The sequence below is a fragment of the Euprymna scolopes genome, chromosome 7 (assembly GCF_053919585.1).
Source record: "Euprymna scolopes isolate OS-2025 chromosome 7, ASM5391958v1, whole genome shotgun sequence".
Taxonomy (NCBI): Eukaryota; Metazoa; Mollusca; class Cephalopoda; order Sepiida; family Sepiolidae; genus Euprymna; species Euprymna scolopes.
In genome coordinates, this window is record NC_136488.1 from 8,990,992 (window position 1) to 9,006,091 (window position 15,100).

The 15,100-nt window shown below is 34.8% G+C and overlaps 1 protein-coding gene across 1 annotated transcript in view; it reads left to right on the forward strand.

Moving 5' to 3' along the window:
- LOC145279599 (uncharacterized) overlaps positions 1-15,100 on the forward strand; it is a 1,226,395-nt gene that overhangs the window by 962,132 nt on the left and 249,163 nt on the right. The gene's annotated exons all lie outside the window — the stretch shown is intronic.

Sequence of the window (15,100 nt, forward strand, 5' to 3'; positions counted from 1 at the left end):
AACCTGTTTACGTTTACTTTCAAGTATATGATATATATATATATATATATATATATATATATATATATATATATATATATCAACCTGTTTACGTTTACTTTCAAGTGTATCCATTATATCTATCGATTTATTTCAAAATGACTTCATTCAAAATACTTTTATTTTGTTAAGCATCCGTCTTCAATTGTCGAATGCGCATCCCTGACAATTCTTGGTAACATATTGATCCATCACTCAAGCCACCTCCTCCGTGCATGTGTCCGTCTATGTGTCTGATTCTCGGGGCGATGTCTGGAATTATGCATGAAAGCGGTTGCTAGATTAAATAGAAACTTATCTCGTACAAAGACAAGTACAATGGTGAACGACCGTTTATTTGTATTGATTTACAATTGCTATTGTCTGACCAGCTGAAAATATTTCTATGTTACTCTTCCATTCCGATCTGCCTTTTCAGCGAAGGCTTTATACTCGTATAAATACATGCATAAATTTTTTGGATTACCGACTAATTTACAGAAATTCCTTTCTATTTGAACAAACGCGCATTCATATCTGTCCACAGTTGAAATACACATATCTTGCATTAATCGGTGATCGAACGGGCTGTAACACACCTTACTCACCTTCTCCCACTCGCTATATATATATAATATATATATATGTGTGTGTGTGTGTGTGTGTGTGTGTGTGTGTGTGTGTGTGTGTGTGTGTGTGTGTGTGTGTGTGTGTGTGTGTGTGTGCATATGTGCAAATTATTATATATATCATATATGTGCGTTTCCTTAAAACAAATATACGTTTACAATGCACATAATCAATAAGGCTATCTTAAAATTGCAACCGTTTATTAAGCTCAATGAAAATGGATTTACACTTTCAGAGCATATGTAACTTTATGAAATATTTCAAGATCACATGAGTATAAGTTTAATTTGCATCCATATTGTTTAAATTTTAATAAATATATATAATATACACATATGTTATAAAGTGATATACTATATTGTATATAGATAGTCTCCCAGTGGAGCTTAGTTGTAATGATATGAATACCAATAATAGAAATAGTATATAAAGTAACAACTAAAAGCAAAGTAGAGAAATTATTTCAATCGCGAAGTGTTCAATTAAGGTAACCTTTTAATTTGACACACTTACAAAAAAATATGCCGCACGCAAGCAAAGCAAAGGAAAAAAGTGTTTAGGTCGGCATGACCTTTGTTTGAGAGAAGATCGGCACTTAATTTGTGAGAGAAAATAACAAAGAATCAAATTGCTTAGTTAATTAGACTAAACACATATTATGTGTGTGTGCACGTGTGTGATTTAAAAATATAAAGGCATTAATTTGCCTATGAGGAGAACAGCTGCGTTAAAGGACGAATTGGTGAGAACAGTGAGTCGAGTGTCTGGCAACCGAGATGACACATAGAAGTTAAGAGCTGGTTACGGCGTCAGTGAAAAGAAGTGCTGTCAATTTTTATTTAACTTACAAGCTACATTTAACTGAAATTAAATTTGATTAGACTAGTTAGGGCCACGTCGTGTGTTTAGCACAGGAAAACGAAAAAGAATTGTGTATATTCCATAAAAATCAATTGTGTATATTCTATATATATGCAGTGATCACAGGTTATTAAATTACTTACTGACTAAATAGTTTTCTAACGAATGATAAAAAATAAAAATTAAATAGGTTTTTTGTATAGTTTTAAAGGTTAAAAAACTTCCAAGACTATATATATACGTTGAGTCGTACGTGTATATATATATATATAGAGAGAGAGAACTGAAATATTGCTGTGTCTTTCTAGAGCAGAAGAAGATTATTTTTTTGTCTTTCCGAGTAATTTGTACGCACGTGCCTATCTATTTATAGAATAAAGTCGTTACGTTAAGATGTGTAAATGTTAATTTTATTTTAATTTTATTTTTTTATTTTTTTGTGAATAGGTCCTAGTTTCATCTACTGTAATAGCGAATAATTCCCGTTTTTTTATCACTAGTTTACTTTAATAAAGCATATGTGAGCGATGTTTTGCCTGTTCGGATGGAAGTCGGGGAGGGGGGTTCCGAATCTCATCTTAAAAGTTTTGAAAGAACGGCAAAGTATAGACAGCTAAATAAATATACATGAATAAAACAAGAAAACCACATTTAAACGTGGCAACATCAAATACATTTCTTAGGAGTTAGGATGAAATTTAAAATTAGCACTTAACGTCTGTCTGACAATAGTTCGGCGTCCGTTTCGTTTTGGCAGACTAGAATATTGCTGTGTCTTTCTAGAGCGGAAGAAGATTTTTTTCCTCTTTCCGAGTAACTTGTGCACACGTGCCTATCTATTTATAGAATAAAGTCGTTACGTTAAGATGTGTAAATGTTAATTTAATTTTTTTTTTTTTTTTTTTTGTGAATAGGTCCTAATTTCGTCTACTGTAGTAGCGAATATATAAATATATATATATTTATATATCTATATATATAAATACATATCTGTGTATATTTCTATATATATGTATATGTCTATATATATAAATATATATATATATATATATGTCTATATATATTTGTATACGTCTGTCTATATATATATATATATATAAATATGAATATATGTATATGTCTATGTATATATATAAATATATATATGCATATGTCTATATATAAAAATATAAATATATGTATATGTCTATATATATAAATATGTATATGTCTATATATATAAATATAAATATATGTATATGTCTATATATATATATATAAATATATATATGTATATGTCTATATATATAAATATATATATATATGTATATGTTTATATATATATAAATATATATGTGTTTATGTCTATATATATATGTCTATATATATAAATATATATATATGTATATGTTTATATATATATATAAATATATATGTGTTTATGTCTATATATATATGTCTATATATATATGTCTATATATATATTTGTATATGTCTATATATATGTATATCACCTATTCGTAAAAAACATCATCGTCGTCGTCATAAACGTTGAGGATTTGTGCCGTTATGAACGCGTTTTCATTTTAAAAACTGTACAACCGGCGAAGCGAACGTCTCTCTATTCTATCTTCTGTGTATTTGGGATTGTTTTACTCTTTTATTCATGTTGAATTCACCTATTCGTAACAACCATCATCATCGTCATCATAAATGCTCCTTCATATATATTCTACATGTACGTGTATGTGTACGCGTGTGTGCATATGTATGTACATGCGTGTATGTATGAATGTATGAGTGTATGTGCATGTTGTCATGTGTATTTGTTCTTGCGTATGTATGTTTGCGTGCATCTGTTTGTATGCATGCTTGTATGTGTACGTGTATATCTTTATTTCGATATGTGTGTGGGGTGGAGAGGACCCCCAAAAGCCCTGTTAAGGCAACCCCTCTGGGTGAAGCAAATCTCTGATTTAAAAAAAAAATACATAAAGCAGGAGACCAGTACCCGCATTAAGCTGATCTGCAGTTTGATTTGTTGCTGGCTATCTTGCTCATGCTTGTTGCTGGATCTCGACATTTTGAACCGAGGGAGAGAGACTTAGCTGTCGTACAAAACTAAAACTCTGTAACATCATCTTTGTATAAATACTTCCTCAGGCATTTGTCTATCTAAAATTGTGCGTGGCGATGGAAAAAAGTGTCATGTGTGTAGCCCTGAAATCCTGGAAGCATGTAATAATTGATCTGCCATCATTCTACATATGCATATGTGTGTATATATGTAGGTATGTATGTATGCATGTTAATATATGTACTAGTGTATGTATGTGTATGTATACCTATTTGTATATGTATGTATATATGTATGTGCATATATATTTTTATTTATTTATTGTGTATACATGTTTATGTGTATTTGTATGTATATACGTATATATATTTGTGTGTATGTATATGTATATATGCATATATATGTATGCGTATAGGTGCATATATATGTATGTGTACGTATATGTAGGTAACTTTATGTGTATGTATATACGTATATATATTTGTGTGTATGTATATGTATATATGCATATATATGTATGCGTATAGGTGCATATATATGTATGTGTACGTATATGTAGGTAACTTTATGTGCATACATGTGTACGTATATGTATGTGAATATGTATGTATATGTGTGTATGTATTTGTATATGATAGTATATATGTGCATGCATATATATGTATATGTATATGCATGTGTGTATGTATATGTTTGTATGTATGTGTTATATGTATTGTGTATGTATGGATGTATGGATGTGTGCATGCGTGTATTTTATGGGTATGTATGTGTATGTATGTGTGTATATGTATATATATGTATGTATGCAAAGGACCGTCTTCAATGTCATGTCTGCTTGAGCGTGTGAATTCGCTGGGAGGACTAAATAAAAAAAGGTTATTTTCGGGCTCATGGACTTTCAGACTGAGGGAGTGGCACTCGTGTGACAAGACGTTGCAATCATCATCATATATGTATATGTCTATATATATGTCTATATATATATATGTCTATGTATATGTCTATATATATGTATATGTCTATATACATATATATATATATGTATATGTATATATACATATGCATGTATATGTGAGTCGAAGACGACGAAACACGTGTCAGTGTATAATTATATTTTAAAAATAATATATATATGCTGCTCCCAATTTAGGGGGTACCAAATTGGTCAAAGGGAAAATTATTCCCAACTAGCATTTACGTAAAAATGCACTTTCGCATAAATAATTGAACTCGTTCAAAGAGTATCGCTAACAAAAACAAATAAAAACATATATATGTAGATATAGATATATGTATATGTCTATATATATATATATGTGTGTATATGTCTATATGTATATGTCTTTATATATATATATGTATATATGTACACATCTATATGTATATGTCTATATACGTATATGTCTATATATATGTATATGTCTTTATATATGCATATACATGTATATATTTCTATATATATGCCTATATATATATGTCTATATGTCTATGTATACGTCTATAGATGCGTATATATGTGTCTATATATATATATGTTCATGTATGTATGTATGTATGTTTATATATATGCCTATATATATGTCTATATATATGTCCATATATATATGTCTATATATATGTCTATATATATGTATATATATGTCTATGTATATATGTGTATATATATGTATATATATCTATATATATATGTATATATGTCTATATATATATGTCTATATATATATCTATATATATATACGTCTATATATATGTGTGTATGCCTATATATATGTCTATATATATGTCTCTCTCTATATATATATGTCTACGTATATATATATATATGTATCTATATATATGTCTATATATATACGCATATATATATATATATATATATATATATATGAAAATAGAATCAAGGTGGGGGACCTGAATGCCCAACATATCTATATATACACAGAAGTATATTACGTATGTATATATATGTATATATCTATGTATATATATGTATATATATGCATATATGTATATATCTATGTATATATATGCATATCTATGTATATATGTATATATATGCATATATGTATATATCTATGTATATATATGCATATCTATGTATATATGTATATATATGCATATATATATATATACATATATATGTATATATGTATATATATGCATATATATATATATACATATATACATAGATATACATATATATATGCATATATATGTGTCTATCTATGTATATATGTATATATATGCATATATATATGTATATATATGTATATATGTATATATGCATATATATGTATATCTATGTATATATGTATATATATATGCATATATATATGTATATCTATGTATATATGTATATATATACATATATATATATGTATATCTATGTATATATCTATATATATATATATGTATATACATGTGTATATATAATGCATGTATGTTATTTAAATAAATATGCGGAATGACATATTGTTTCTATATTTTAATTTAATTTTTCGATTTATTTAATGTGTGATGTAAATGTCATTTTATTATTTTATCTAAGACAATATACGATTATTGTAGTCAACAAAATTCGTTTTCTTGGGGTTTTTGTGTGTGTGTGTGTGTGTGTGTGTGTGTGTGTGTGTGTGTGTGTGTGTGTGTGTAAGTGACATTATATTATTTTGTGTGTGTGTGTGTATAAATTACTAAAAAGAGCATTGCATCATTTTTGCTTTACATTAACGAACGCGGCTATACGACATCAGCCGCCTCTTTTTGACCCAATCTACATTCCTCCATTTTGATTAATTCTACTCATTCGTCATGCGTGATGTGTTCAAATCAAATGGCAGCCATCTTGAGAAACAAACTCCCACGAAAAGATATATTTGTTTTGATGTGGAACTCAAATCCTCCTCTAAGACAATAATTCTTCAAACAACGGCAGCGTTCCTGGAATGAACATTGACGTGAAAATGCGAATTCATGACTTAGTTGCTTGGCAACCGTTGCGCAATCGGTGAATCTGCTGTCGTCAGCGAATGCTGATTAGAGTTTTCTGAAATGTCCGAAAATGTGCAAAGAATCTTAAAATTACTTTGATTGTTGTTGCATAGCTAAAGCAATATAAATAGTGGGAACTCTAACAGCCGAAGTCATTTTATTGAAAGTGCACGTTATAATTTTAGTAACGCAATAACTCGGCGTTGCCTGGGAGACTGGTTTAAGAAAATAAAAGATTATATGTTTTGTTTTATATGAGTGAATCACGCACTGGATGTTCAACCAACAGAGGCAATATCTTAGATAGAATAACTTTTTCATAAGGGAAATCAAACTGAAGAAATAGTCACGTGCTGTCAAAATGATTTTAGAAGACGTGATTCTTGCATAAAAGATAATCAATGGGAATTTAAATCGATTTTAAGAGGCGTTTTTCAATGGAGAGTAGATAATACAGTGGATGTGTTATCCGCAGCTCTAGAAACTCTCGCTTCTCCTTTTTTGTCCCTTAGTCCTCATTCAAATGAGTGATTTTTCTGGCAAAGGGTGAAGAAAAAGCTGCTTTAAAGGTCGGTAGTACTTGATGAACAGTAGGCTGAGATGTAAGAAATTTTTCTGTCGCTATGTCTATCCTTGTGGCCATGTCACTAGTAAGGGTGCTGGAGGTAAACGTTTTGTCTGGACTGACGTTATCCGCCTGATAGTCAGGGACTTGAACCTTGGATTAACCACTAAGGAGACTGTCCTATCAGCAGGCGCAAAGTACTGGGACTGCTGTATTGCCATTTGGTGAATGGATTCTGGACCATACAGTAGTCTCTGGTGGGGCCTCTCGATGCCATACAAGTGGGTAATTGTTACGGCTTTACCTTTTCATGTGCTACAAAAAAATGTCCTGTATTTTTCTCTCTTACTATCCCTCTCTCTTTCCTGCTCTAACCAAGTATGCCGACCTGTTTCGCAAATCCTCAACCTCAACATGAAATATCTCTAGAAAAAAACTGGAATAAACATAGAACCCCATCTTCCAACGTAGACCCCTACTACCAGGTCTCCTTCTCCAACATCAGGGGTCTACGTTCCAACCTTCCAGAGGTTGAAACCCAATTACAGGAGACGAAACCGGACATATTATTTCTAAGCGAAACTGGAATAGGGCCGACCACTTCCCTAGATGAGTTCATAATTAACGGATACTCTAACTTAACAGCTAAATCTGACCCCCAAGATCGCCATGGGCATGGAATATTTGCCTAAATTAAAGATGGCTTCCTGTGTTGCAGGGATATCTCTAGAGAAGATCCTAATTTACTCTATATGTGCTTCCGGGTTGCACTTGCTTACACCACTGCATTTATATTTGTCCTCTATCGGCCCCAAAACAGCGGAGTTACTATCTTTACGAGTATATCTGAGAAAATAGACAACATCCTGTCTACACATCCCTCGGCTAACATCCACATCTGTGGTGACTTCAACGTCCATAACGTGGAATGGTTGATCATTCAAATAAGACAGACGATGAGGGGAGGTTTTGTCATTATTTTGCCATTGCTTATGACCTCACTCAGATTGTTCGCGAACCCACCCGTGTGCCCGATACTACTGGTCAATATGCAAGTCTCCTAGACCTTTTTCTCTCGACTTCCCCTGAGCTATATTCATGTTCCGTTCATTCTCCTCTAGCATCCTCCGACCACTCCGTCGTATCAGTTAAGATAAAAATGAAATGTAATAAGTCGCCATACGTACACCTCCACCGTACTGTGTACCGATACTCTATGGCTGACTGGGATAGCTTCCGTACATTCATATCTGATCTACCTCTGCATTCCATGTTTAAAAAGGATGTCCTCTATAGTATCAGATCTGACCGAATGGTTAATTGTAGGCATAGACCAATTCATACCATCTAAAAATTCCAACAAAAACCTTACAGCCAGCCATGGTTCTCCCCAGAATGTGCTGCTGCTATCGCGCACAGAAATCACTTTTTCCATAACTACCAACGTAATAGATGCACTGAGACTAAAGCTGCTTTCAGGAACGCCAGCAACCACTGTAAAAGAGTAATAAAAAATGCAAGAGAGCTATATGCCCAGTCTGTTAAATCCAAAGTAGCCGAGCAGCGGCTTGGTTCCCACCAGTTTTGGCAAATAACAAATAGGATCCTGAACAGAAGTGTGCGTTCTATCTCAACCATTATCAATGGACCAGAGGTCATCTCGTCAGCATCAGACAAGGCCAGACTATTTGCAAAGAACTTTGCAACTAATTCTACCCTATGCGACGAAGACCATCAACTTCCCATATTTCCTCTTATAACACAGAACACGCTAGGTAACATACAAATATCTGTGCATGAGGTCGCCAAGCTAATTAAGAACCTTTATTCCAGTAAAGCAACTGGCTCTGACCGCATCCCAATTATAGTGTTAAAAAAGCTTCAACCAGAACTTGCCCCCATACTTACGAAACTGTTTAAGACTCCCTGGAAAACCTCATCAGTATGCCCTGTATTTAAGAATTCAGGTGATATGTCATCTCCCTCTCAGTACAGACCAATAAATCTCCTGTGTGTTATGAGTAAGTTACTGGAATCCATATTAAATAGAGAAATAGTCAACCACCTCAGCAGAAACAACCTTCTTAGTGACACACAATATGGTTTTCGTTCTGCAAGATCTACCGCAGATGTGCTAACGGTTTTATCTCACAGGATTAGTGAATCTCTTGACAAAGGCTTCCTTTCTAGGGCAATTGCTCTTGACATATCAAAGGCCTTCGACAAGGTATGGCATAAGGGCCTACTCCACAAGATTTCCAACTACGGTATAACTGGAAATGTTTTCTCAATCATTAAATCATTTCTCTCCGATAGGCTTATAAGAGTAGTGGTCGATGGACAAAAATCAGAGGCCTGCAGTATTAATGCTGGAGTCCCTCAGGGGGTCAATCCTGGGCCCAACTCTCTTCCTGATCTACATCAATGATCTCCCTAAACACATACTTTAATCATTCGTTGACATCTATGCTGATGATACGACCATCTACGGACACACATCAAATGCTGTAAACGACAAAGTCCTCTCCGATTCTCTCTCCTCTGATCTCGAGCGCGTGGTTCAGTGGGGGAAGAGGTGGCTGGTTACCTTTAACGCATCTAAAACCAAACTCCTATCTTTACATCATCAACGCTCTGATCCCCATCTGGCATCAATTAAAATGGATGGCTCTCGTCTAGGAGAAGCCCCATGTTTTGATAAGCTTCTGAGCTTGACCTTTACACCTGATCTGAAATGGAACACGTACATCAAGTATGTTGCCAAGGTCGCTGGAAAGATGGTGGGATGCTTCTACCGCTCCAGAAGATATCTCACTACTGATGCAATTCTCTATCTATATAAAAGTCAAGTACGTCAAAGGATGGAATACTGCTGCCATATCTGGACAGAAGCTGCTAAAAACAGCCTATCCTGCCTTGACAGAGTACAAAATAGACTTCGTTGCTTAGTGGGGATGCCCTTTTCTCTTCCCTGCAACCTCTCTCCCACAGAAGAGACGTTGCGAGCCTATCCTTGTTTTGTCGTTATTTCCATCGCAGGTGCTCGTCTGAACTCCAATCTCTGGTCCCTCCCCTCGCCAATCTTTCACGAAAAACACCCGGCTAGCTGAATCCACTGTCAAAAACTTTCCCCACTCTTTATTTTTTTTTTTTTTTTTATTACATTTTCACCCCAAACAAGGCACATTGCCACTTTGGTGTAGGGGGCTACTATCAGGGGAAACATCTACTGGGGTACTATGTAGGGATTTGGGCAGCGAGATGTTGGTTCACATTGCACTTGAACTTATGCAAGTCAGTACAGTTGGGGAAGCAGTGACCTGGAATGGAATTCCAAAGTCTAGCAGGAAGAAACTACTGGAGTAGAAAGATCTTTTACATCTAGGGATCTCTACAGTGTGGGGTGGGATTTTGCAGCTTGTCGGGTCTCTCGAGGGTGTTTACGTCGTGGGGGCACAAGTGATTGCAGTTCATCAGAGCATTCACCATTATAATACTTGTAGAACAGGCAGAGGGATGCAACGTTTCGACGATGGGACAGAGGCTGAAGCTTAGATGCCAGTTCAGGGCCTATCAGATTTGCGACTCTCTTTTGAACCCTGTCAAGGAGCGAGAGACTTGTAGCCGATGCACCAGCCCAAATATGACAGCAATACTCCATACATGGGCGAACAGCGGCCCTGGCAATGCTCTCGATGTAATTGTTCCAGCTCATGTTTCCTGTGAACGTTAGGCCAAGGAGCTTGAGAGACATACTCTCAGATAAAGAGTCGTTGGCCATTGCTATAGGTGGTAGAGAAGGTTTCTTGTAATTATTGAATGAAACCAGTGTTGTCTTTGCGGCATTGAACGTGACCATCCATTTTTGTCCCCATTCCACTACAGATTGGAGGTCATCCTCTAGTGTTTCTGCCATTACTTTAGATATATGTTCGTTTGTTTTTCTGTCGTACCTGCTATAGAGTGTGGTGTCATCAGCATATATACCCATCTCAGAGTCAATTTTGTCAGGGAGGTCATTTATGAATATCAGGAACAGCAGAGGTCCAAGGATAGATCCCTGGGGCACTCCCGCATTTATATCATATTGTTTAGATGTACGACCGTCGAGGACAACCTGGATTTTTCTCTTATCTAAGAAGGATTTAATTATGTTAAGCATTCTACCAGTGATACCGTATGATCTAATCTTCCTGAGAAGACCCTCATGCCATACCCTGTCAAAAGCCTTGGATATATCTAGAGCTACCGCTCTGCCCTCTCCCGCTTTGTCCAGTGAATGGTATATGCATTCAGAGATTACAGTGAGGATGTCTGCCGTGGAACGGGCTTGTCTAAATCCATATTGTTGGTCGGTCAGAAGTTTAGAATCTGTAAGGTGCTGGGCTAGAGCATGGTTAATTAAGGTCTCAAATATTTTGGCAAAAAGTGGGAGGAGGCTAATAGGGCGATAATTTAATGGGTCAGTTCTTTCGCCAGTATTCTTGAATACTGGTACCACAGAAGCAGTTTTCCAGCAGCCCGGAAAGCAAGATTCATTAAGGCATTTGTTGTAGAGTTTGGAGAGAACTGGAGCTACTTCGGCTGAGCACTTTTTTAATAGCACAGCTGGGATGAGGTCGGGTCCACATGCTTTTGAATTTTGAATTTGTGCCTAAATCAAAACTTAGATTTAATGAACAAAGCTTCTTTCTTAGAACTGCACGCCTGTGGAACTCTGTTCCGTCTGCCTGCATCCCACCATGACTACAACCTGGATGTGTTCAAGTCCAACATAAATAAATTCTTAATTAACCGTCACCTCAAGTAAACACTTCCATAAATCTCCACTCTAACGTACTGTACTTGCAATAACCCTTATCAGAGTGGCTTCCGGGCCTTGATAAGTGGTGACCACCGTTTAAAAAAAACTCCAACAACAGGGTCTTCAGGAGACCCAGAAAATGATGTACGCTCTCGTCTCAATAGCAGAAAAACAGCATTTTTTTGTCCGAGTTCTTGCTTCGTGGAACAGCCTAACAAATGATGTAGTAACTATGCTTACATATCTGACTTCTGGTGCACTTGGGTATTTTTGCAGTACGTTTGCATTTTGTTCACCGGATTTCTTTGATGCTTGCTTGGACAGTTGATGTAAACCACCGGAATATGCTGAACGCCAATCATATTTAAAAACGCTAAGAAGCCAAAAATAAAGTTTGTAAGTTTTTGATGTGTATTGTTAGGTAAACTTGAATTTCTTTTTGTTGATGTGATTTTTTGTTTTTTGTTTTTTGTTTTTGTTTTTTTTTTTTAAGAAAAGTTGTAAGAATATTCAGGAAAATTGGTGAATTTTTTAGGGTTAATTTTGAACTGATTAAGTTCGTCCGTGATTAAAATGCAAATTTTTTCTTCCAATTTATTAAAAGTTGTCTGCTTTGATTTTTATTGGCTAAACACGTTTGTTATCTCTTTCACTGGGGGATAAATTTGATCAGTGCTCGGCATATTCTGGTGGTTTACGTCTGCTGCTGCTGCCGAGCCAACATCTACGGAAATCCGGTGCGCAAAGTGCAAAAGTACTATTTTTTCTAATGAGTTTCATCCGAATGTGCAGGCGGTGTGAGTTTAATCGACGAACGGGCAAACGATCGTGCAACATATCTAACTATTAGTTAAAACCGATCGATAGACCGCTTGAATCGTGAGGCAGGTAGAAGCTGATACAACGCTACTGGTTGCATTACCAAACAAAAGCATGGAGGGTATCTACTCGTTAAACACGCATGCTCATTACTAACGGTAGACAATGCATTAATGTCTGTGTACGTTTTTAAATCAATTATGACTTGCACATCATAACAACACTTCTCGTTAGCAATAGTTTAGAATACGTGTAAAATACAGGGTGTCCCAGAAGTGGCGCACCATGTAGATTTATATAAAAAGAAATATGAATATCAATGAATATCAATTTTATTAATCAAAATCACAATAGATGTTCAAATTGTTCACCTTCAGCCTGAATACATATAAATATATGGTGCGCGACTTCTGGGACACCCTGTATACGGCTCAGATGAGCATCGGGTTTTATAAGTTACTTTTCTATTAAATAACTGACTTGACTTGAATATCAATATATTTCTCCACAGCCAACTTAATACATTCTATATGTCTTGATATTTTCCATGGACATAGCTGAGTTGTGTTTGCTATAGTATTCGAGTAATAATCTAATAAGTCACCTTACTGAATGAATTCTCGTGATCGAAGTTAGTATATAACTTAGCGAAAGGCTTTCGACGTACCTTTATAGATCATTTCCAGTATAATGTTGTCGGGAAACCAACATGTTGTAACCTCAGTCGCAAAGCAGACAAAGAATCGAAAAAAACTTCAACTCGCTTTCCTGTTGTACATTTATTTCCTCATTCTCTCGTTACCATGTACTCATCTTCTGCGCCTCTGACGTAATCGTCTTTTCTAATTTTTTCCTTCCTCCTCTTTATAGTCTTTCCTTACTGGTAACATTATTTCGCATGCATTTGCGTGTCCATGCTCTGTTATACCAGGCAGCTCTACCAATCAGTATTCACTGCTCTACCAGCCAATCATATTCATATAAGGAGGAACCCGGATGTGCTTATATTCATTACACGATAACTATTCAGTTAATTTTCTAGAAAACAGTGTCAGTGACTTTTAACCTGCGTTAGTTCCATAGAGTGTTTTGTCATCCCAATTTTATGTAAGTAGCTCATAATTCCTAGTTGGCAACTTATTTCTTTCCCTCCCTCCCTCCCTCCCTCCCAGCACTACCCTAGCTCAGTGAATAGTATTGCAGACGTGCAGTTGTATCTCAGTTTTCCTAGGAATTGAATCAGATGTAAAGGTAATGGTTATGTAATTTTTCTTGCTATTTCAATTTATGGAATCATTTTGTGTTCATCATAGATATTACAAAATAACACAGACTGGTGTGCCATGTGAGTATTTTTTAATAAATGTGATCTAAATCTAAGATTTTTACATTTTTCCTTAGTTTTATAATTTATTTTATTGTATTTTTTATATTAATATCAACAAGTTACAAGTGATTCAAACTGCTCAACAGGGACTTTAGATATATCCTGAACTAGCATCATAACTATATTTTACAAAATAATAGCACTATAAACATTATTGTATTGGGGTGTATAAAAACCACATGTTACTAACCATATTTGGAACACCCAGGTGACTAACGCAGGGTTTAGAAAACTCCAGTATCTGAATTACGTTTTATTTATCTCAATAAAACGAGAGAGAGAAATGAGTTGGGCGAAGGATAAAGTAAAGGTTACGGGACGGTAAAATGATGAGAGAGAAAGAGAGAAGATGTAGAGATGAATGGCGAGGGAGTCGGAGACATAACTTTTAATCTAAAAATGTTACAGACAAAATTTTTCTTCTATATTTTATATATATATTTTATATGGTCCCGATCAACACCGGGCAGTTGGTTTTCTTGGACATTAGCAAAATGCGTCTGTCGACTATTAAGAAAGTTTAAAAAGTTATTGTCAAGGAATATTATTGTCAGTATCTGTTAATCACCGTCGCTTATCTAAGAAAAAACACTTCTCACTGGTAATAAAACAAATCAATTTTGGATGTAGATAATTTTCGGATATTATATCAGAGTAACATTCTCTTAGCCGCTATTTCCTTCCTCTATTTCTCTATTTTTTTATCCCGAAGCAAAATCAAAATATAATGACACTTTTTTGATGTTGGGAGGTGGTGATACTCGAGGTTATTATCAATTAAGTTACTATATGAGACAACATTTTTCTTATCTCTGAACTTTTAAGTTTCGTATTTGAAGAAGCAGTTTCATTTTAATTTATTTTTATTTAATTTTAGACTGATGATGTCACAATATTTTAAAAGTTGAAACCTTAATGCATTTGTGAAGGAAATGTTTTATAAGGAGCAATATGCTTGAAAGTTATATA